The 25497-nt window shown below is 37.4% G+C and overlaps 1 pseudogene; it reads right to left on the reverse strand.

Annotated features, from left to right (window-relative positions):
• Positions 1-8880: 8880 nt before the first annotated feature.
• Positions 8881-9345, reverse strand: LOC110310756 (annotated as a pseudogene).
• Between the last annotated feature and the right edge of the window lie 16152 nt (positions 9346-25497).

The following is a 25497-nucleotide window of genomic DNA, read 5'->3' on the forward strand; positions in this document are numbered from 1 at the left end:
CCTAAAACCAAATGGGGGGTGAGAGAGAAACGGAGACCAAGCACAGAAACGACACGGAGCCAAATCTGAATCTTGTCAAGGTCTCATTGTGTTTAGCAAAACTTACAGTTTTTATACAAAAAGGGGAAATAACCCTTACACAGAAGGGCAGGGGAGGGGGCAGTGGTAATTTTCCTTGGTGACTACAATGATATCTAAAAGTACATCTTGTGGTCATGGCATCTGCTGTTTGTTTCAGTCAGGTCTGGAGTCATCTTGTGGTAATTCTGAAACAGTCTGTTGGTGACCTTCATCTGGACTTAGTCAGCTTGAGGAGGGGGTCCATCTGGGAACAGCCCATTGGTGACCTTTGTCTGGACTTAGTCAGCTTGGGGAAGAGGTCCAACTTTATGTCCTAAGACTTGGTAGTTCACTTGGATTATTATAAAGAATTTAGTTTTGGCTCCCAACAGTTATTTCTCCATGTAGCTGTGGGTATGGAGCAGATTCTAAAAACTTCTCAAGCATGTTTAACAAAAAAGGCCTAATATCAATTTATGTAGCATAAATTTGAACAATTAATATCACATAAACTCATACCATGAAGATGCCATAATTAGTTATTTTACTAATAAATAAGCTAAGCAACATAAAACTAATGATGTCATTATTTATTTTGAAAAATTAGAAGCCAAAATGTCTCTCTAACTTTCCCAATGAGCCAACAGAGCAGAATAATAAGGCAAAGTGTATCAATTTAGCAGTCATAGATGCAAATAGGCACAAATATCCAGCACAATTTATTAAAATGAACTTTTATAAAAGGTCAAAAATACTTGGGCTAAATGTAAAACCCACTCTTCCATTATAATCGAATATCTAATACAAGAATTTTTTTTAATTTTAACATCAGTTTTAAAAGTAAGCAAATGTTAGTAGTGATGGCAGAATCCTTATGTTAGAGGAACATTCAGTTGTTCACAAGCTGCCTGAGGACTCTTGCTTGATTAAGCCAATGGATTTTCTTTACCTTAGGTCTTCACTGTGAGGCAGTAGGAATAGCTGCTTGAAATATTGTACACTGTGAGACTTCAAATATACCACAAGCAGACTAGCTGTAAATTGCAGGAAATCTATTTTGAGACACCCATAGGGTAAAGTTACAGTAAGACTGATGAAGGTTAAATAACACATATATTTTGGGCAAAGCTACAAATCTATAGTAGCTGACACCACTAAAGGTGGGTAATATCTGCTACTGTAAAGCAAGCAAAAGCTTGTCTGGAATTTGCAAGTGTAATATGGTTTTGTACAGTGATGAAACTTGCAATGAATGAGAACTTCCTTTTAGTAGCATTTATTGTATCTCTCATCTGTGCATGCTGTTCAGTGTTTGTGTTTATCTACCTGTAAACTGAATTATGCTTCTTTATAGAAAATAATCCTTTGGGATGCAATGGCTATAATTTCCTGAGATAGCATTTGTGCCACTAATCTGCATGCAGCCTAGACAAAATATTTCAATGATGTTAAGAACTGTTGGTAGAAACTATGATTAACGAGTTGAATTAAAGGCCACAGTGCAAATAAATCTCAGAAGATGCCCTACCAAAAGCAGAGGGCAAGACCATGTTTAAGGGAAGGACATATGAGGTGAGAGCTATGTTGTGCAGTAAGTGTTAATTACTACTAACATGTTCACTGAATCACCAGTAAAAATGGGATTCCTTTCCTATTCTATTTGCTATCACTTATCCACTGAGGATATGTCCTTATTTCTGTCCCCTTTTCATTGATTTTTTAAACCTATTCTATTATGTATGTTCTCAGAAAGTGATTCTGATTCTATCCAGTTTGTTTTCCTTTTCTTATTAAATTTTTATTATAGAAGATTTTGGGTTTCATGCATGTGTCATGTGAGTTCATCATATTTACATTCCTATTTAATTCTCTAGTTCACTTTCCTTCTCTCTGCTAATCTCCTTCCTCAGTCTAAATCGGCTTCTTTATTCTGCTTCCCTCAAGCACTAAGTGTATCATACACATGAGCAATGAGTAATGTTTGTCCTTCTCAATTTGATTTGCACATGGCAATATAAATCATTTTGTAACTCCGAGATTTTTTTTTTTAGTATCTTCTGATAGTTTTATGAAGCAAAGACTTTTGGAAGATAGGATTAGTGTCTTGGGGTTTGGGGATCACACATGTTTCCTAATGAATGTGATAAAATTAATCTCAATCTGGGCAAAAGTATGGTCAAATTTCCTGCAAAGCTCCTGGCAGTGTTTCTCCCAGATTTGGAGCTATCTGATATAGAGGACATATGTATAAGATCAAAGATTATTTTCCCATTGCCCCCAGGAAGAGGGATAGTAAGTGGAACCCAGTGTGATTTCAAAAGCAGGCTACCTGTTGTTCTAGGAGTAATGCAGTCTTCTATTTCAGTCCTATCACCTCTATGTGCCATAGTCTCTGAAACTGTGGAAGATCACCTGTATATGCTTTCCCCTTTATGGTGGTGATTTTCCAGTCATTCATCACAACAGGAAAATATATAAAAACTATGCCTATGACATTCAAATTTATTTTTGATCTGTAAAGTCATCAGAAATATGTCTCTATGAGCTTACATGCTAGCTGAGATTTCTGACATTCTGCGACATTTTTCTTGCTTAGATTTTGGAAACTGTCTCATTCTATAGCTCACAGTTGCTTTGAACTCATAATCTCATAATCTTACATCATCCTCTCTGAGACTAGGATCCTAGGTTTGTGTCACCACATACTAAGCTTTTTCTAAAGGCTAAAATCGAATAAACCTCTACTCTGTCTTCAAAGACATCATAGATGGCCAGTAATTAAAAGCAAACCTTAAGATTTAACGATGGTAAATTTTAACAGATTGATATGAAGCAATTTGCTTCCAAAGTACTACTTAAATTTATATTTCTGGCTTTATTTTGATCAAAAAAAAAAAAAACACTGGAAGTGACACATTATAGACAGAATAATTATTACCCAGGAAAGACTGCTCTTGAATATTGGTCCCTATTACAGCTACAGTCAGGCTAGAGGTGAAAAACATGAGTCCTTCTGCAGGAAAGGAAGTCCATTTTCTGGATATTAACTGTAATTCATATTGTAGGTACTGCACACTGTAAAATCCACAGCTTTTTGTGGTTTTTCAGGATGGGAGACTGAGATGGCATTTTCAGTAATATGTTTTGAATGTTGCAGGGAATCCTTGTGTATAAAAATGTTCAGAAGTGGCCAGTAGCTATCTCATCACAGTTCCCATTCTGTCTGTCTCATTTCTGATCCTCATGCTGAGCTCTCTGCCAAAAGATATTGATGTGGATGCTCACAGTCATCCATTGGACTGACCATAGGGTCCCAATGAAGGAGCTAGAGAAAGTACTCAAGGAGCTGAAGGGGTTTGCAGCCCCATAAGAGGGACAACAATATGAAATAACCAGCACCCCTAGAGGTCCCAGGGACTAAACCACCAATTAAAGCGTACACATGAGTTCTTACCAGCTTCTGGCTATTATCTTCTAAGCACATGAAACTCAAGAAGAATGAAGACCAAAGCGGGGTCACTGTACCCCTTCTTAGAATTGAGAACAAAACATCCATGGAAGGAGTTACAGAAACAAAGATTGGAGCTGTGACGAAAGGATGGACCATCTAGAGACTGCCATACCCAGGGATCCATCCCATAATCAGGTTCCAAACGCTGACACCATTGCATACACTAGCAAGATTTTGCTAAAAGGACCCTGATATAGCTGTCTCTTGTGAGACTATGCCGGGGCCTAGCAAACACAGAAGTGGATGCTCACAGTCAGCTAGTGGATGGATCACAGGGCTCCCAATGGAGGAACTGGAGAAAGTACCCAAGGAGCTAAAGGGACCAGCAACCCTATAGGCGGTACAACATTATGAACTAACCAGTACCCCGGAGCTCTTGACTCTAGCTGCATATGTATCAAAAGATGGCCTAGTCGGCCATCACTGGAAAGAGAGGCCCATTGGACACACAAACTTTATATGTCCCAGTACAGGGGAACGCCAGGGCAAAAAAAATAAAAAGAAAAAAAAAATGGGAATGGGTGGGTAGGGAAATGGGGGAGAGGGGGGAGAGGGGGGAGGGTATGGGGGACTTTTGGGATAGCATTGGAAATGTAATTGAGGAAAATTCTAATAAAATATATTAAAAAATACATAAATAAGGCTGCTATGAACGTAGTAGAACATAACATCTGGGTATATGCTCAGGAGTGGTATTGCTGATCTGGTAGAACTATGTCCAATTTTCTGAGAAACTGCGAAAATGATTTCCTGAGTGGTTGTACCAGCTTGCAGTTCCACCAACAATGGAGGAGTGTTCCTCTTTCTCCACATTCTTGCCAGCATCTACTGTCAACTGAGTTTTAGATCTTAGTCATTCTGACTGGTGTGAGGTGGAATCTCAGGGTTGTTTTGATTTACATTTCCCTGCTGATTAGGGATGTTGAACACTGTTTTAGGTGCTTCTCAGCCATTCAGAATTGCTCAGTTGAAAATTCTTTGTTTAGCTCTGTACCCCATTTTTAATGGGGTTGTTTGGTTTTCTAAAGTCCAACTTTTTGAGTTCTTTATATATATTTGATATTATCCCCAGATGTCCCTCAACAGAGGAATGGATACAGAAAATGAGGTATACTTACACAATGGAGTACTACTCAGCTATTTAAAACAAATGGATGGATCTGGAGGATATCATCCTAAGTGAGGTAACCCAATCACAAAAGAACACACATGATATATACTCACTGATAAGTGGATATTAGCCCAGAAGCTCAGAATCCTTCTAAGAAGAGGGAAGAAAATACACATGGAAGGAGTTACAAAGTTCAGAGCAGAGCCTGAAGGAACAACCATCTAGAGACTGACCCACTTGTGGATCCATCCCATAAACAACCACCAATCCCAGACACTATGGCAGATGCCAACAAGAGCCTGCTGACAGGAGCCTGATAAAGCTGTCTCCTGAGAGGTTCTGCCAGGGTCTGGCAAATACAGAAGTGGATGCTCACAGTCATCCATTGGACAGAGCACAAGGTCCCCAATGAAGGAGCTAGAGAAAGTACCCAAGGAGCTAAAGGGGTTTAAAGCTCCATAGGAGAAACATCAATATGAACTAACTAGTACCCACAGATCTCCTTGGCATTAAACCACTAATCAAAGAGAACACATGGTGGAACTTGTGGCTCTTGCTGTATACGTAGCAGAGAATGGCCTAGTCGGTCATCAATAGGAGGAGAGGCCCTAGGTCCTGTGAAGGTTCTATGCCCCAGTATAGGGTAATGCCAGGACCAGAAATGGGAATAGATGGGCTGGGGAGCAAGGGGAGGGGGAGGGGATGGGGATTTTAGGAGGGGAAACCAGGAAAGGGGATAACATTTGAAATGTAAATGAAGAAAATATGTTATAAAAATAGATGTTGTGTGTATCTTAAAAGTTAAAGACAATGACAAACTCCAGATTCAGAGTCCCACAAGAAAGAAAGCACCAGTTTACACTTGTACAGAGTACCCTGTTGGACTGAAGAGTTTTTCTTTTTACTGTGTCTCCCTTTTCTGCCTTTAACCTCTGCCTCTGCTCTATGCTGCATAGTGGACACAAATGCTCTAGAACACCATTGTTTTTGTTTTTGTTTTTTTTTATGTTCATCATCCACTTTCTTGATTTTATAATTGACAAAACAACTGATTGGTATTATACATACATACATATATATATATATGTGTGTGTGTGTGTGTGTGTGTAATATATGATGCATATGATGCATTATAGCACATGAACATAATTTTATTTTTGGTGTCATTTGTGCCAAAGATGATTTCCCATTTCTAATTACTATTGGTTGTATGAGCTTATGCTAATTGGATATGCAGAATCTGTGGCAGAAAGATCATGAATTCAGGGTTAGCCTGGGCTACACATTTATAAATAAATAAATAATAAACAAACAAACAAATTCTAATGTAAAAAAATACACAGTTTTCCACAATGAACCTAATGGGAATTCTGTTACAGAATCCCTAAACCTTACAACTAAACCTTACAAAACTTATGTTTATGATTTTATATAAATAAATAATATATTTTAAATAATTCTACCCTGGCTCCCTCCGCTCTAATTCCCCTAATAACCCCCATAACTTTCCATGCCAACTTCAGAATTTCTAAATCTTTTAGAGCCTTTTGTTTCTCAATCTTAATACACTTTTTTTTTTGGTCCTATGGAAATGAGTTAAATGTCAACTGTTAAACGTGATTTAAATTTACAAGAAGCTCTTTCATTTCAAGCGTACATATCTACCTCTTACCTCAGACATGACTGGAGGCAATTGCTTTAAGTGCATAGCTCAATATATCTATATCCATCTGCAGGTCTTCAGTGCCACCACTGTGTATATCACTAGTCTCCATGATTTTAAATGTCCTCAATGCAAAATATAAGACTCAGGAGACATAGACTTGGCATTAGTCTTGAATCAATTTATTAGCCTAACCTTGCTGTCTTTGCCTCTCAAGATTAGATGAAAAAATTATGGCCTATGGTCAAAAATTTAAGACTTAGGCTGGAATAAGAAGAGGAGTTTAGGTTGTTTGAATGAAAACTGGCTTTCACTAAAAATAAAAGACATTAGAAGAGTTTATTTCTGTCAGTATTAAAATATTTTCTTTTGTTTAATTACCTTTACTGTTCTTTACAGAGAACCTAATACAATCTGTAGATTTCATATTTTATAATAACACATAGGACAGAGAAAAATGGATGCATACTAATAAAGATTATCATAAAATAACATTATAATGTGTGAAATATTGTGAATATATGGATATTAAAACGCCCCCACCTAAACAATGTTAAGAATTAATATGTTCCCAGACTTCTGCAAGTGCTTCTAATTTAGTTAATCCTATCTAAGTAAACTGTCAGTGCTCACTATTCTGGGACGTAAAATCAGAAACTTTCATTTATGTGTAAAAAAAAATGCAGTTTCTATTCAGAGTAGCAATCATAGAAATAGAAAATTTTATTTACTTGTCTGTTCATCTTAAAATTAAGTTCAGTGCATGAAATGTTTGCTCAATATTTTTATAAACACATAAATGTAATGGATTATAAACACATAAATGGATTTATGGCTATAAAATATTACTATCATCTTATATATTAAAGTTGCCAAATATTAATGGATATAAAAATTTCCAAGTTTATTCTAGTAAATCCTTTCTTTAATGTATTTTCACAGCATTGAATTCAGTATACACAACATCATATCTTTCTACCCAAGCAAACTGTTATTCACCGCAGTATTATATGTTGAGCTATTGCTCAAATACGATCAATTACCAAACTCTACTCAAATCATATGCAGAAATTGCATATTGTTTAAATATATCATTATTTTAATTAATATTTTCATTTATATGAGACATAATTAAACTTTTATTCATAGAATAACTCCATAGACCAATCCCTAATAAGAATTTATTAAGACCAATTCTAATAAGAATTTCTGTAAGCACAAATAAATGATTATTCAAGGGAGTTATGATACATAGTTAGAACACATATCAGTATATCAGTGGAATAATAATTAGTGTTTTGGTTAGTTGTTTATTGAAAATGTCATCACGATATATTTTCTTTTCTAGTTTAATTTCTTTATAATTTAAATATGTCATTATGCATGATTTTTTACTTTTCTGTTGTAGTGAGTTTTAGCTGCTCCTCTTTGTGCTCTGGCTGCTCCCACATGAGCACCTACCCAGGAGCTATCTTGGGTATGCAAATGAAACACACACACACACACACACACACACACACACACACACACTTCAGTTAATTCTAAAATACCTTGACTATCACAAAGGCTGGGCACTCCTAAACCTTCCCCTGCTAACCCAGGCCCATCTGTGGAAGTGGCCAGTGGCTGCTTACTTGAAAACTCACATGGCTAGTTAGCTTTACCTCCTGCCACTACCCTTCTCTACCCATTTTTATGTGATGCTGGTGAGGGCCTCATGTATTTCAGGCAAGTTATCCCCAGCAATTTTGCCTGGATCAAAAGCCTTAGTCAGATTTCATTTACATACATAACTTTATCATCATCATTATTATTATAGATATTTTCTTTTTATTAATTTATTCATGCATATATTATATCCCATCTGCAGTTTGTCCTCCCTCCTTTTCTCCCAGGCCCACCTCCAAATCCTGCCTTTCCATCCATTCTTCCTCTTCCATCTTCCTTGAGGAAAAGGCAGCCTTCCTAGGAATATCAATGAAACATAGCATATCAAGTTGCAGTAAGATTAGGTAGTTTTAAGGATTTTTTTCAAAAAGGAGCTATCATCTTATTTAAGAAAGAACGCATTTGTTATTATTGTCTTCTTATATTTGAATAAAATAAGGCATCTTTATTGCAGAAGAATGCTAAATAGGTCAATCAAAGATATGCACTGCATCCAAATTTGATGTCACACAGTAACAGAGCATTGAAGTATATAAATTATTGCACAACATAACTTAATGGTAAGCTATCTGATCTACAATGAGAAGGTATGGCATTGATTCTCATTCTCATAGATCAAAAAGAGGAAAATAAATATCTCTGTCAAGAGGAGGCAGAAGTAGTCAGGGAGACAGGAGGGATGGAGGGCACCTGAGTTCTTATGTACTCACAGAGACTGATGGAGCATTCTTTGTTTGTTTGTTTGTTTGTTTTGTTTGTTTGGGTTTTTAAAAGGTATTTGTTGAATTTATTCAGCATAACCATAGAGGTCTTGTCTTCATGATGTCACATACAGACACCCACAGAGATACAACACAATATTTATATTTAGCGCAGGTGTATTGCTTGTAAGACCCGCTTACATGTCTTCATGTACCACAGCCCGTCATCTAGATAATGGATATTCTCAACGCTCATCCCCTTGTTAATTTTCTCAATGTCTGCTGCAGCCATCTTCATGAATCCAACACACAGGACATGCTCTTTCCCCTCTGCCATGAGTGTCACGATGGTATCTACTGCAGCAGTGTAGAGCTTCGGTCCAGGAGACGTTAAACCCGGGCACATGATATTTGCACCACTGAGCACAAATTTGATGGCTCCTTTGTTGACCTGCTGGTGTGGCAGGATAAACGGGTGTTTGTGAAGTAGTCTTAGTGTTGGATATAAAAGGTCCTTTTCTCTGCCTGAAAAACAGTGCTATTCTCCGTTGACTGTAACGATTTCCATGTGTTCATGGCATCTCACTATTTTGACGGGATCTTTCTGAGGCATGATTCTTGGTGTCTCCATTGGTCTGTACGACAGCTGCTGCGTACATACTATAGCTCTTCGTTTAATTCTTTTATGAAACTCCTGAATGTGTTAAGGAGTAGGTTTCTAGTTCTTATGCTTGCTGTTGTGGCTCTTTTTGTTTTTCTGCTGGCCTGGCATGTCCAACTTGATTTGATGATTTTCCTTTTATTGTATTACATTTTATTGTGCTATGTTTTATTGTTATCATCTAGAAGCCCGTTCTTTTCTCCTGAGGGACAGACATGGGGTGGATTGAGATGGGAGAAGAGATGGAGAGAAACTGGGAAGAGCAGAAGGAAGGAAAACTGTATTCAAATTATATTATATGAAAAAATATTCTATGATTAATAAAAGGAAAAAAAGAGAATAACAATTCAATAAAAAATGAATACTTAGACCAAAAATCAACCACTTAGATATAGAATTATTGTTTTTAATAATTACTTGAGTTTTGTAGGAACATAAATACATGTTGTTCCAAACTATTGTTAGCTCAAATTATATATTTAAATACTTGAAATTAATTTTAATTTAACCATTATAAATATAATTATGGCAATATAGGAGATATCCACATGTGTTCATCAGCAAGATTATGAGATATTGTTTTTATTATTTTACTTTTTAAAATTTTTGTTTTATGTTTATGAGTGTGCACATCATGCCCAAGGAGGTCTGGCCTCAAATTTTCTACTGGAGTTACGAGAGTTTGTGAGTCACCATGTAGAGGCTGTTAACTGAATCCTGAATCTCCTTGAGAGCAATAAGGGCTCTTTGTGAAGAATCTACCAGTGAGAAGTGAGAGAGAGGACACTAGAGGATAATGAGAAATGAATTATGTATAAGTATCAGGAACAAATATTGTTTTCTTGCCCCCTTAAAAATAATTGTACATTTCTCTGCAATGGTTAACAGATGTGTTGTTCATCTATCCTGGTATCAGAACTATGTGATAGCTTAGGATCAGATCACTCAGATGTGAAGACCTGAAGTATATTACCAAGATTAGGGGACAATTGTAGCAGGTTGGGAGAACTTATGTGAATAGTGGAGATGGAGAAGGATCATAGTGATCGTTATAGGAATGGTTATAGAACAAATAAAAGATTCTATAGACCAAATAAAGGATTCTATAGACCAAATAAATATTCTATATGATTAGAGCCCTCTTTCAGATTTCCTCCTAAATATAAAGGTTCAAAATCATGAGAGAACAATATCTCCTTGAACCTACATAGAGTAATAAGTAGGATGAAAGATGTCAGGGGACCCAAAAACCCTTCTGCTTAAATATTCCAATCTGTGATTCTTGATGACTGCTACCCTCTTCTCAGCTGTTTAAGTCATGGCCATATTCTCCCAAGCTGATGGTGACTGACAATTCCAAATGAACTAGTATGTGCCAATTAAGAGAGAAACAGGATTTGTCCCATTAACACCTTTGCCAGAGGATCTTAGGCATATATGTTTAGGAATAGATATGACCCAATGGAAAGGAAACTTTCTCCTATGATTATGTCAGACATAGTTATCGCCACTTAGAGTCACTTGACCCACAGAAGTTACCTTTCTACTGTACCACAGAGACAAGTGGTTAGGAATACTACCTTCTTTCACAATTACATTTTAAGGGGAGGGAGTTCAGATCCCTTTAGAAAGCCTGTGATTACACTGCTAAAATCTAATTAGAAGGATTAGGTCTTAAAGGGATAGAGGAAAAAGTGACAATTACTGGATGTATTTTCTGACATAATTGGTCTGTGACAATGCAAGAAAGAGACTCTTGTAACCACAAGGCCATAGGGGTTATGTCATGGTTAGAAGTAGGCATCTAAGGATGGAAGATTCCAGACTAATATGACAAGCAGAAGAGAATCCTAAGCCATTGCTAATGGCCATCTGCCCAGCCCACAACAAATCTCATGCATGTGACATTTCTTTTTAAATTCTCTCAAGGAACAATAACTAATGTGTCAACCCTTGTATCTGTTCTGTGCAACTGAGTAGCATCTCTTACAACCATGCCTGACATGCAGCGGTAGGAACATCATAACTTGATACAACAGGCAAGTGTCTGACTGTGGGAACAGAAAACTCTTCTATGCTGCCACAGATATTCTAGCATCTCATGAGTTTGGTGAACACAAGGCATGGGATTTTAGTCATCTGGGTTCTTACCCAGGAGTCTTTTGCTAGACCACAATCACTTTAAATCAGTTACCATTATTGACATTTTATTTGCTTTATGCTAACATCATTATTTGTCTATTGCAATAGTTTTATCCTCCAACTGCTTTCTTCTTTCTCCTCATCTTCAGAAAGGTGAAAGACACATGCTCACACTCACATGCACATATTAACATGCACACCCTTGGTCAATTCATTTTATGCATCATGGAAAGAATCCTAAGTTAACTTACAAACTCAAAACTTATGTTTAAAAGTCATATCCTCATATGCCAGTAAAATTTGTCTGAGATGTAAATAATCACAATCCTAAATACAAATATCATATTTGCCATAAAATATTATGTAAAGCTGTATTTATACATTAACACTTGCATATTATCATATAATATTTACACACAATATTATAATTTCCCAATATAACATTTTCATCTTTTATTTTTAGGAATTTCATATTTAGGAAGTTCATATGCTATGGCTAATGATTTATAATAACTGATAAAACCTTTATTCAATCACTGATGCTCTTTCAATTATCTGAATATATTGGGCATAAATAGTTAATTTTTCCAGTTCTCATTTTAATATTTTTCATTACTCAGACAGCAGAACTTACCCTTCAGCCCATACACAGGAGAAGCCATTTGACATACATTCTCACCCTCCTTATATTTTGGAATAGAAGAGAAGTGAGATGGAATCTTGCTGTATTTGAGCCCAGGAGCAGGTTGGGAATGAGCTAAGAATCTCCAATAAGCCATTCGTTTTAACCACCCGAACACATTGTGTTGACACCCCTATCAGTACTTGCAAAGATGTGAAAGCTAAATTCAACACAAGAAAATCAACTCACTGAGGTTTCCAATTAGAAAACTGAAGTGCCAGGAATTAAGCTCAGGCCTGTTAGACTGCAGTGGTCATAGCAGTTTTTTCTACAACTTATCTCCTCCATTACAGCGCTAAAGTCTTCAACCAATGAATGCACATGGACCTAGCCATATATATTATCCTGGCATGTTTATATATTTTATTAGCATTAAAAGAAGCTAACGGTTATTGCCATATTACTCAGATATATGTTGCATCACTTTAATGGTTATTGCAATATTAATAAGATATGCAGAGGCTTTCTGTAGTGGTGATTGCCAAGTTAAGAAGATGTATGTGGAAGTTTATAGCCTACAATAATAATAAATACGCTAAAGTAAAATATTGTCATGATGCATATTCTAAGGACAACATTGCTTAAATGATTATGGACTACAAAAGTAATTTTAGTAAAGTTTTAATGCCTATTAATTTGAAGTTAAAAACATAAAGTGAAGTTACACTTGCATGATCTTTACCTCTTATCTCTCCCTGACTGAGTATATTCATGAGAATATACTTCTACACCAATGATTTTAAAATATTATTTTTAAAATTATAATTATATTATCCCTTCCCCCTTTTCCTTCTATGTATTGCCACCTTTATCTCTTGGAGATTAATGCCTTTATTTTCTATATAATTATGATTTAGAACCGAATAACCAATTTGGGGAGCAGAAGCCTTGAGTGAATGTGTAAGGAGCAGGTGAAGTCCTGTATGAATGAATATATATCATGGATATGAGCACAGTCATGTCAAAGACCCCAATATCTCAGACCAATAGAAATGGCAAAAACACTTCTGGACTTTGAGTGGAATCAGAGCCATTGCAATGCCTCCCTCTGGCCCCAAGTACTGGTGTTTATGAATAATGATGCCTGAAGAAATTATCAACCACAGCTTCTTCATCCAGGATGACTAAAGCCTAAAACTCCCCCCTTATAGAGTCCTCCTACTTAGGTTATTTAAACCACTGCCTAAAGGAGGCTTTATACCAGTAACTAATCTAATTTTTTAGTACACAATGAACCCACCTTCTCAATTCACATGTATTAAAATCAGCACAAAGAATTTCTGAATTGTAGCTGGTATAATTGGTGCGTTTTTATCACAGTGCATACAGCCCACTGACTTACCATCTGGATAGAATTGTTGGTTTCTTTTGTCCCTTGGAAGCTTGCATGGCACCTCCTGGTACCATGAAATCTAGTCCTCAGGAAGGAGGCTTTTAAGTCAAGACAGCTAAGGTCCTATGATCCTGTGTCCAAAGGCAATGCTGTTTTCAGCAGTAGGGTCATCCACTTGGGTTACTCATGTCTTTTTGTTGTTTTTTTGTTATTGTGGTTAGATATTTTATGGCTCTCAGAAAAAGCACTGTCAGCACAGATGGGAAAATTTGATCAACAACACATGTAAATGTATGCAAAGACATTATTGTGTATTATGTGTAATTTTAGGTAAGTAAAATTGCGACCTTTTCAGACATCATTTTCCTTTATCTCCCTCAGCCTTTTAAACTAACATCCTGTGCTTTACCATATCCCCACTTCACTTCACTTATGTCCTGATATTCCCATCTCAATTGCCCCTTTCTAGCATCCTTTTTTATTTTTCTGGTTTCTGTAAGTTACTGCAGTTTATATAATTACATTTAAAGACTTTGAGCTAGGGAGTGCAAAAGAGACAGAACGTAAGATATTCATCTTTCTAGTGAGTTCTCTTTATAGCTGAATAATATTTCAGGTGTAGGTACCACGTGGTAATTATCTATTTGTTAGCTTAAGAATATTTGCATTGTTTTTTTTTTCTTTCCTATTATAAATAGATTGTCAATGAACAGAGCCGAGCAAGCACCTCTGATGCAGGATACTGTCTAGAGTCTGTTGGGGGTAGTCTTGCCTGGAGTCTGGTGTCTTTTGGGGTTGATCTTGTATATTGTGTATTCAGATGCTGAGTTCTGTAACCTAAGATCAGATCGCAGTCTAGGCATGGACATTGTATTGACCAATGGGCAATTTACTTAACATTTATGTGGTTATTAATAGACTAGTTAGGTTAGAATAGTTCAGACCCTGCCCAACATATTGCCAGCAGCTTTTAAATCAAATCTGATATCTCTGCGTAGTTTATTTCGGAGTTAAATAGAATAGAATGAGGAAGAAACCCCTCATAAAATTGCTGCTATATTTGGTATTCAAAACACAGCAGGGTCAAAGCCAAAGTTGAACACCACTGGGCTGCTAGCATCCTGGGGCAAATGGTTCAAGGAGAGTTTGGGTCTACCCAGTCCCAGCATCTGGAGGACCTGCTGACATCACCAGCCAAGAGTGGGGCAGAGAAATAGATTGAGCTAGCCTGGGATGGTATCACACCCGCAGTCCTGCAGATGCAAACAAAGCAGCACTTTTAAAGATCTGGAAGCACAGTAGGCTTGGGACACATGCTTCTTCCACAGGCCAGGGGAAACCCCCAGTGGCGGAGCTAGGTCTATGGCCAGCCAGGAACAGAACAATTTCCTCCCGCCTATAACTCCAGCCTTCCTCAGGGCACTGATGTTAAAGCTTGGGGTGATGCCCGCTTGTGGACACCTACTGCTCCACCCACAGAGGCCACAAACCTTCCCAGAATGGGCAGAGGCCACAAGTACTGGCTCAGCCCAGTGCAATAGTGTAGCACAAGGGAACAAAACAGCAGTAGTCCAAAGCATAAAAGCTGCATTTTATTTTTCCATTTGAACTGTATATCCACCTCTTCCTGCGAGCAAAAGGACCAGGACGGAACTAACCATGTCAGTGTCCTGGAATGAACACTAAAAGGAGACAAAGAATACACAAAAGGAGTCGGAGCACAGCAAAACTTCAGAGAAAAAAAAATTATGTTTTAATGCTAAAAAGGGAAGGAGAATGGAAGTGAAATTGCATCAGTAGATATAAATAATTTTAAGTTGACAAATTTAAAGATATAAGGTACTTAAAGATGAGAGGCACAATAACACAAAACTTTTGAACTTTATGTAATGCTTTTTAAAAAAAAAATGGTTCAAAGAGATGAGTAAAAGAGAAAGGAACAAATGACCTAACTGAAGGTTACACATTAGTGATTATAAGATTATCACTTTGATAGCCCTCATTCCTACCTTAATAATCACACTGGATTTTAATAGCTGAGTAGTACTCCATTGTGTAAGTGTATTTTCTGTATCCATTTTTCTGTTGAGGAACCTCTGGTTTGTTGCTAGCTTCTGGCTTTTATAAATAAGGCTACTATGAACATAGTGGAGCATGTTGTTATATGTTTGAGCATCATTTGGGTATATATGCCCAGTAGTGGTATAGCTGGATCTTCAGGTAGAACTATTTCTAGTTTTCTAAGGAACGGCCAGACTGATTTCCAGAATGGTTGTACCAGCAGTGGAGGAGAGTTCCTTTTTCTCCACATCCTTGCCAGCATCTGCTGTCACCTGTGTTTTTGATCTTAGCCATTCTGACTGGTGTGAGGTGGAATCTCAGGGTCATTCTGATATCATTTCCCTGATGACTAAGGATGTTGAACATTTCTTTAAGTGCTTCTTAGCTTCTTAGCCATTCGAGATTCCTCAGTTGAGAATTCTCTGTTTAGGGTTATTTGGTTCTCTGTAGTCTAACTTACTGAGTTCTTTGTATATGTTGGATATCAGCTCTCTTGAAATTCACAGACAAATGAATGGAACTAGAAAATATCATCCTGAGTGTGGTAACCCAGACACACACACACATACAAAACATATATGATACATACTCACTGATAAGTGGATATTAGCCCAAAAGCTCACACAAAGCTCACAATACAACCCACTGACCATATGGAGCTTGGGAGGAAGGAAGACCAGGGTATGAATGCTTCAGTCCTGCATTGAGGAGGGAATACAATGATCAAGGAAGATGGATGGAAGGGGGATCTGGGAGGGAGAGAGGACAGGGAGGAAATAAAAGGGGGAGTATCAGGTACTGGAGGGGACTGGAGAGAGGTACCAAGGGTCAGGAAATGGAATAAAAATATGTATCAGTAAGGAATGGGGAACTAGCAATAGCCACTGGAGGGTCTCAGACACCAGGGATGCAAGAGGCTTCCAGGACATAACAGGAATGACTTTAGCTGAAATGTACAGTGAAGAGAAGCTAGATCCTATAGAGACAATCTCCAGTAGATCAGCATAGCCCCCATTTGAAGAATCTCAAAGTTTTTAACCCAAAAATGTTCTTGTCCAAAGGAAAGACAGGGACAAAAAATGAAGCAGAGACTGAAGGAAGGGCTATCTAGGACCGCAGCACCTGAGGATCCATCCTGTCTGCAGACACCAAACCCTGACACTGTTGCTGTTGCTAAGAGTGGCTTATTGACAGGGACCCGGTGTGGGTGTTTCCTGGAAGGTTCTGCCAGTAACTGGCCAATGCAGATGCTTACAAACAACCATTAGACTGAACTCAGGGACCCTATCAGGGAGCTGGTGGAAGTACTGGAGGAGCGGAGGGGAATAGCAACCCCATAGGAAGAGCAATGTTGGCTGGCTGGACCACGCAGTGTTCCCAGGAACTAGACCACCAAGGAGGGATCCATGACTACAGATATATATGTAGCTGAGGTTGGCCTTGTCTGACATCGTTGACAGGTGAGGCCCTTGGTCCTGTAGAGGCTTGATGCCCCAGCATAGAGGGATGCTGGTGCAGTGGGGAAGGAGTGAGTGGGTGGGGGAATACCCTCATAGATACAAAGGGGAGTGGAGAGAGGGCAGATGGGATAGGGGTATTGTAGAGGGGTAACCTGGAAAGGAGATATTATTTGAGATGCAAATGTCAGGAATGATTAATAAAGTAAATAAAATAAAATAAATGTGAAATTTATTTTTAAAATGTTTTTAATGTGTTTATCTTAACCCTGGAGAGTCAAGCTCTAGCTCTGGCTTACTACTGTGTGACCAAATAATCTCAAGGTAGAACCTTGCCCACTGAACTACAGTCTCAAGCTGTCATTGAATGAGCCCTTAAACCCTAGGTTAATATCCACTTAGGAAAAGAATGGAGAAGTCAGGTTTATACCCAAGAATGATTCTTTGTAAAATGAATTAGTCTATTACATTTTTTAAATGCAGCTACCATTGAAATATGAACTTCATTTCAATGTTCTTGAAAGGTTTCAGTAAATGGTCTTTCTTCTGAGCATATGTTCAACTTGAAGAAGATGACACTCTAGTGTATGGAACTGTACATCAAAATTGTGAACTGTTCTGTCTTAATTTTCACTTCAAAAATTGAAAACTATAATTTTTCTAATAATAAATCTCAAAGACATTTATGTCAGATCTTTAGTATATATACACATTTACAATTTGTTAACAGACAAAAGCATTTTGAATACTATCAGTGAGATGTGCCTGTTCAACTTTTTAAAATGGTTCTCTTTATTTTTGAGTATTCTATACATATATGCAATTATCATGTATCATTTTTTCTCACTCTGAATCAACTAAGATTCCCCTCTGCAAATTCTCCAAACTTCATGTATTTTTTTAAAAAATGCTCTGCTAAGTATAATTAGTGCTGCCCACATGTACAAGACTATGAGGCCATCCACTACAGCATGGGAATTCTACAAGTGGGCACATCCATGTAAATCATGGACATCTTTACATTAATGTTGCCCCCAAAAGCTTTAAAACAAAAGACAGTAATTATAGCTTCAAAAATTAATAATTATACTGGCTTTCTATGCCTTCTCAAATAAAAAAAAGGAAAGGTGAGAAAATTTTAAATAGCCTTAAAGAAAAAAATACAAAAATTCATAAATAGGACTGAAGAAAGTGCTAAGATATCAGAGATAAAAGGAGAAAGTTGAAAATTGGAGATAAGTATTAGAAGAGAAATTGCAATATTTCATAAATTAGGCTGAAGAAAATGCTAAGGTATCAGAGATGCAACAAAAAGAAAGGTATGAAAAATGGGCACAAATCTTGGGAAAAAACTACAAAAATTAATAGATAAAAATGAAAATTATACTAAGATAGAGACAGAAGAAATAAGGCCAGCACCTAATGTACCATCATCATAATATATCTACTGAAGGTTGTTAGAAAACAGCCTTAGATTATTTAGTGTACAACAAATTCAAGCAGATGCAGAAAACTTACAAAGATTATGAACATTATGGATGGGGAGTGACCCATAGATGTGTTGGATTTGAGAAAATTGAAATTAAGATCAGCAACTATGGAATGCATTCACCATCTGTGAAGCAAATATTTAATGCTCAGGTGATTCAAAATAAAATAGTCCACCAAGACTGTAAAATATGACAAGAGTAATATTAGAACCTGGTCTCCAGTTACAATGACTTTCATGGTAAAGATAAGAGGCTAAGGGGATATAACAGAAATTAGGGCCAGAGGTTTCAATGTTTCTCCAGATCAGCTACTAGGTGATGGTACACATGCTGAGGTACTGAGGCATGTCATATATGACTAGACAAATTCTGCATTATGTCACTTGGCAGCCTTAAATGCTTGGGACAAGGTTGAAGAAATAGGAAAAAGACTTGAACTATTTACTCAGATAATGGGAAGTCCTAATGAAATATTCACTGACTTTTTACAGAGATTGACCTCAGCTGAAGATAGAAATTTATCAGATCAACTAGCTAACAAAGCACTCATATTTAGGATTCAATATGCTAATGCTTAATGCAAAAGAGTGATGGTGACCTTAAAGGTGAGATAAGCACCAATAGATGAATAGATTAGAAATACAGTTCACATTGGATCTCACTCGTATGATATGATTTTAATAGGAATAGTGATCTCTAAAGGTTTTGAGAAAATCCAAACGCTCAACTGTCTCAATTTTGGTGAACAAGATCATTTCATAAAGAATTGTAAGGAGGATCAAACTAATTCTGAAAGATGGCCTATACCTTCTTGAATGTAGATCAATAATGAATGTAGATCAATAAAAGGCAATGGGGTAACCCCTTGTCAATAAAAACAAAAAACAAAAAACAAAACAAACTAACTAAAAACCAGAGAGGCCCTTTTCAGGCCTCAATAGCAAATCCAAATAAACCATTTCAGGGCAACAGCACAGCTATTCACTCATCCAATAAACAATTAATCAAAACTGCTCTAAAGATGGATATTAAAAACCCCATATATCTTCTAGGATCATTTTCTTCCCCCTACTGAATGAGATTGATGTACTCTCCCTTGTCTATTCTCCTTGTTAAAGTTCTGAAATTCTGTGGGTTGTATTCTAGGTAATAACAGGAAGTAGAGGAAGGGAGGGATTTATGCAGGAGAGGGGGGAGGAGTGAAAAGAGGGAACAGGATCAGGTATGAGGGGAAGGAGAGAAAGAAGAGAAGCCCAGAGGGTCAGCAGAATGAATGGAAATATGGAGCCTCAGAAGATGGGAAGTAGGGAGACCCTCTAGAAAATACCAGAGACCTTGGAGATGAGAGACTCTCAGGACTCCATGGAGGCTGACCTTATATGAAGTGCCCAAAAGTGGGGAGAGGGAAATCGAAGAATCCACCTCCAGTAGATAGACAGGGCCTCAAGAGGAGGAATGCGGTTGCCAATCCACAGTCAGAATTTCTGACCCAGAAGTGTTCCTGTCTATAAGAACAGCAGAGACCAAAATGGAGAAGAGACCAAAGAAAAGGCAGTCCAGTGACCAGCCCAAATTGAGATCCATCTCAAGGGGATGCTCCAAGGCCCGACACTACTACTGATGATATGGTGTGCTTACAGACAAGTATAAACATAATGTCATTAAAATCTTATAATTGAGACTGGCTTTTTGTGGAGATAGGCATTATTCCAAATAAAACAAACTAAAAATGGCTTAAATTTTTAAGGCCAGAAGTTCAAATAGGAAATTTAAGGACATATGTGGTTAATGTAGCTATGAATTTCTGGGGAAGAGATTTGTTGCAACAACAGGAAGCTTAGATTAGCATCCTTCCAGTTTCAGAGACAAGCCATAAAATAGGACATGCTCCTAATTAAAGAAAAAAAATGTTATCAAAGAAAATTACAGAATGTCCAGGCTCACTGATACACAGGATCCAAAAGAGACTGACTTCTCAATTTTATCTAGGGGAGTCACTTCTGACAAAACTCTAATAGCCTTACCACTAAGGTAGTTGACTTACCAACCTGTTTGGATAGAGAAATGGTCTATGACTAAGGAAAAATTACAGTAGAACAGCTAGTCTCAAAGCAGCTGGATAGTCAACATAGAGAAGAGTCCATGAATATTTGGAATTCTCCTGTGTTCATCATTAAAAAGAAAATCTGGCAAATGGAGGATGTTGACAGATGTAATATAAATTAATAAAATCATTTGAGCATGGGCTCCTTAAGGCTGGAATCCCATTGCATTCCTTGTTACCTAAGGAATGGCCTATTAGAGTGATTTAAAAAATGCCTTTTTCACAATTTCTTTACATGAACAAAGTTCAGAAAGATTTGCTTTCTGGGTGCCAAATTTAACTACACATTGCCAATTAAAAGGTACCATTGTAGAGTCTTGCCACAAGGAGTTTTAAACAGTCCTGCATTATGTGAACATTTTGTACAACAGCCATTAGTGAAAATGCATAAACTATTTACTCAATCCATATCTTACTGTTATATGGTTGACATTTTGCTTGCTGTTTCAAATAAATATCTTAGAAAAAATGAATGATGAATTAAAGAGAATTTAACTTGCTGGAGATTATATATGCTCCTGAAAAAATACAAAAAGCAAACTCTATTAATTACTTAGAGTAAAAGATAAGTCTACATAAAATTCCGTCATAGAAGATACACATCAGGAAATACCAATGAATAAGTCTTAATAGTTAATAGTCAATCAAACTCATAGTCATGTCAGATACTAGTCTAGTTCATACACCTCAGAGATCCACAGAATATGTCATTTAAAGATGTCCTACTATTTTAAGACTTCTTTGGACAATTAAACATGTTAGCTCCTAGCACCACCACCATTCTACCTCAAAGAAGATTATGAGCCTTGAAGAAGCTCTGTATAAAGTTTGCTGCAAATATGACAAGCTAGCCACTGGACTTCAGCAACTGACAACATGCTCTTCAAAATGTACAACATCATCATCAATGTAGTTGTCATTATTGTCATCATCATCATTGTCATCATCATCATAAAAATAATAATGAGACATAGGGAAGTCAACTTCCAAGTTTTGCAAGAACAAGATAGGCAAACCCTTCGTAAGTCCTACTATGCAAAAACATCAGTCAGATATTTTCACCAGAACTCTGTAGATGTCCTTTACAAGTACAAGATAGGCAAACCCTTCATAATTTCTACTATGTAAAACCATCAGTCAGATATTTTCACCAGAAGTCTGAAGACAGTTGGTCCCACATTATAGCAAAATTTGGGGGGAATGTACAGGCAACCAACCATCTCTATATTTTCTACAGTTTTGAAAGCTGCTTGCTCTGCACTTCCAGGATTTTCCATAATATTTACTCCTTCTCAAGTCTCTGGTGGGGTTGATGACTTGATAGTTATAGTCTCACAATAAAAGCTTAAATTGTTTAGGATTACAGAAAAGGGTTTTAGGCTTAAAAAGATAATTTTAGATTTGTAATACATGTTATGACAAAAAATGATTTAGGTACAGAACTCTGATCTTACCAAGAAAGGATAGACAATAGAGCATTTTCTCCCAAGGTACCATATACAAATGGACTGGACATTGTTAATATAACACATTATTGTTTTCATAATTATTCCATTGTTATTATTGTATATAGTTGATTACTGTAGGAGAAAGAGTGTTGGGCTAAAAATGGGAGATGTTGGAGTTGATCTTGTGTGCTGTGTATTCAGATGCTGAGTTCTTTACCCCAAGAAAGTTGCAGTCTGGGCATAGGCATTGTATTGACCAATGTACTATAAAGATTGCTCCTCAGTTATCACTGGTTGGTAAATAAAAGCTAGAGGCTGTGAAAGCAGGGGAGAGAGAAATGGATCTCAGGGAGGGACCATGAGGAGAAGGACAAAGACAAAGGGAAGAAGGAAGCTTCCATAAGACATGATGGACCATGAGGCTGAACCATGAGCATGTGCCAAGAGAAGCTTGCCCTGAGTGCAGTGGACTGGCCTCAGTCGGCCCCCCTCAATCTGCAGGAGAAATCAGAGTTGCAGTTACAGATGGGCAGGAGTTGGCAAGAAAAGGGTGACAAACAGATATGGACACAAGGGAGTGTGGTATCTGAATGTAATTTTGTCAAAGTTAGAATCAAATATATATATATATATATATATATATATATATATATATATATATATATATATATATATAGTCAAAGTTAGCATCTCATATATATATAATACAGAAGAAAACAAAGAAGTAGGATGTCATAGCAAGCAAGGTACATTGAAGTTATCTGACACAAAACAGGAATGCCTTCAAAGGACTGGCTGGAACTAGGCAATGTTTATAGTTGAGAATAAGAACACCCTGCCTAGAGTCTCCTAATGACAGGGGCCAGGAGAGGATTTCACACCCTAGTCACAATTTATGCTATTCCTTTGAGCCTTGTGAAAGCTTGCACCAGGGGATTCTGCTCTAGCAGACCTTTTCATGAATAATGCAATACCTAAGTTCCTCCTTAAACCACAACCCTCCTTTTTCCTAGGCCGTGGTAAATTCTTGCATATGGGAGTAATGTGGCTGCTCTTTTAAGTATCTGTAGGGAATCTCCATTTGTTAGAAGAACTCACCAACTTTCTTCTAATATGCAATATAGTCTGCCATACCTAACTGTAATGAAGATTCTAAATATATTTTTGCTCAGCTTGCCCTGAGATTTCTAACTCTTATCCAGTAAAATACTGTAAGAAAGCATGCAAGACCCTCCACACTATTGCAGGGACAAATCTGGGACATTCTTGCTATGGGAATGCCAAGGTTCCAGGAGACTAAGTTTCCATGAACTTTTCGCCTCAGAACTGCGTCCAGGTTTTTAGGCCTGTCACGAGTGTCACTACTAGAGTGTGTGTGGAACCTGAGGACACACAGAATAGAAGAAGACTCAATTGGCAATTTATGGAACATTTTTCTGATTACTAGTAGATTTGTCAAATGTATTTGTTTGTTCTTTTTCTATTTTCATTCTTTTTGCTGCCCTAGTTAGGTCTCCAGGACCAAGCTATGCAGGTTGCAGTGAGTGGTGTCCAATATAAGAGCAACTTAATTAATGGGAACTCACATTTATCAGAGAGTGGAAATTTCTAGAGAGAAGTCCACTTATAAAGATACCTTAGTTAAGGTACCTATTGCTGTAAAAAGAAACCATGATCAGGGAAACACTTATAAATGGAAACACTTAATTGTGGCTAGCTTATAGTTTTAGAGGATTAGTCCATTACCAACATGATGTTGGGAAACATAGCAGCATGCAGGCAGACTTGTTGCTGGACGACCCAAAAGTTCTACATCTTGTTCCTCAGGCAGCAGAAAGAGACTGTATATCCACACTGGGCATAGATTGAGCATATATAATACCTCACTACATAGTGACAGAATTTCTCCAACAAGGCCACACCTCCTAATAGTGCCACTCCTTTTGGGCTAAACATTCAAACATAGAAGTCTATAGGGCCACACCTTTTCAAACTACCACAAAAAAAGTAAACATAAATATAAAATAAAAACACGGAGATACAATTTAAGTATCAGGTATAAACCATAGGACTCATACTGAGGACCTAGTTAGATGCTCCCTCATTCATTTTAAAAATCATTTTATTTATTTATTTATTTATTTATTTATTTATTTATTTATTTGTAAGTCCATATTTTATTCCCCTCGCAGTAGACCCTCCAACTGGTCCACATCTCATACCTCCTTTCCACCCCTAACCCCCAGTCTCCAGAAGAATGTCCCTCCCCCATCCCCCACCCCACCAAACCTCTGAACTCCCTAGGGTCTCCAGTCTCTTGAGGGTTAGGTGCATCTTCTCTGACTGAACCCAGCACTCTTCTGCTGTATATGTGTGTGTGTGTGTGGGGGGGGGGGTGTCTCATATCAGCTGGTGTATGCTGCCTGGAGGATGATCCAGTGTCTGAGAGATCTTGGGGTCCCGGTTAACTGAGACTGCTGGTCCTCCTACAGAGTTGCCCTACTCCTCAGCCTCTTCCAACCACAGGTTTCAGAAGCCTCTGTCCGTTGGTTGGGTGAAAATATCTGCATCTGACTCTTTCAGCTGCTTGTTGAGTCTTTCAGAAGGCAGTCATAATAGGTCTCTTTTTATGAGCGCTCCATAGCCTTGGTAATAGTGTCAGGCCTAAAGAGCTCCCCTTGAGATGGATCCTACTTTGGACCTGTTGCTGGACCTTTTTTTCCTCAGGATCCTCACCATTTCCATCCCTGCAGTGTTTTCAGACAGGAACAACTATGGGTCAGAGTTTTGACTGAGTCAAAGCTCCCTTACTCTTGCTGCATAATCTAGAAATGAGTTTCCTCTTGAGCCTATTTTTGTTGTTTTTTATTGAAAATATATATGTTTTCATAATTATTCTTTCTGTATGATTATGATTACAATATGATTATGCTTTCCTCTTCCCCAAACTCCAAGAATGTCCCCTCATCACACCACACCAATCCACACTCCTCCTTTTCTCTTTCTTTCTCTCTCTTTCTTTCTCTTTCTCTCTCTCCTCTCCTTCTCCTATCCTTCTCCTCCTATCCTTCTACTTCTCCTTCTTCTCCTTCTCCTTTTCTCCTTATCCTTCTCTCTCTCTCTTTCTCTTTCTCATTAGAATACAAACAATCATCTAAATAATGATAAGATAAAATAAAACAAAGAAATGGGAGTAGGACAAAACAAACAGAAAAGAAGAAGAGACAGAAAAACATATTAAAGCCACATAAAATGCTGAGACACATACTTGCATACAAACATAACCAAGAGAAACAGTCAGAAAGCATAATACATAATCACAGAATCATAGAATTAAAAAAAGAAAAAGAAAAATGAATGAAAGAAAAAAGAGTAGAGAGGAGAGGAGAGGAGAGGAGAGGAGAG

This window comes from Mus caroli, chromosome 15 (genome assembly GCF_900094665.2).
Source record: "Mus caroli chromosome 15, CAROLI_EIJ_v1.1, whole genome shotgun sequence".
In the NCBI taxonomy this organism is placed as follows: Eukaryota; Metazoa; Chordata; class Mammalia; order Rodentia; family Muridae; genus Mus; species Mus caroli.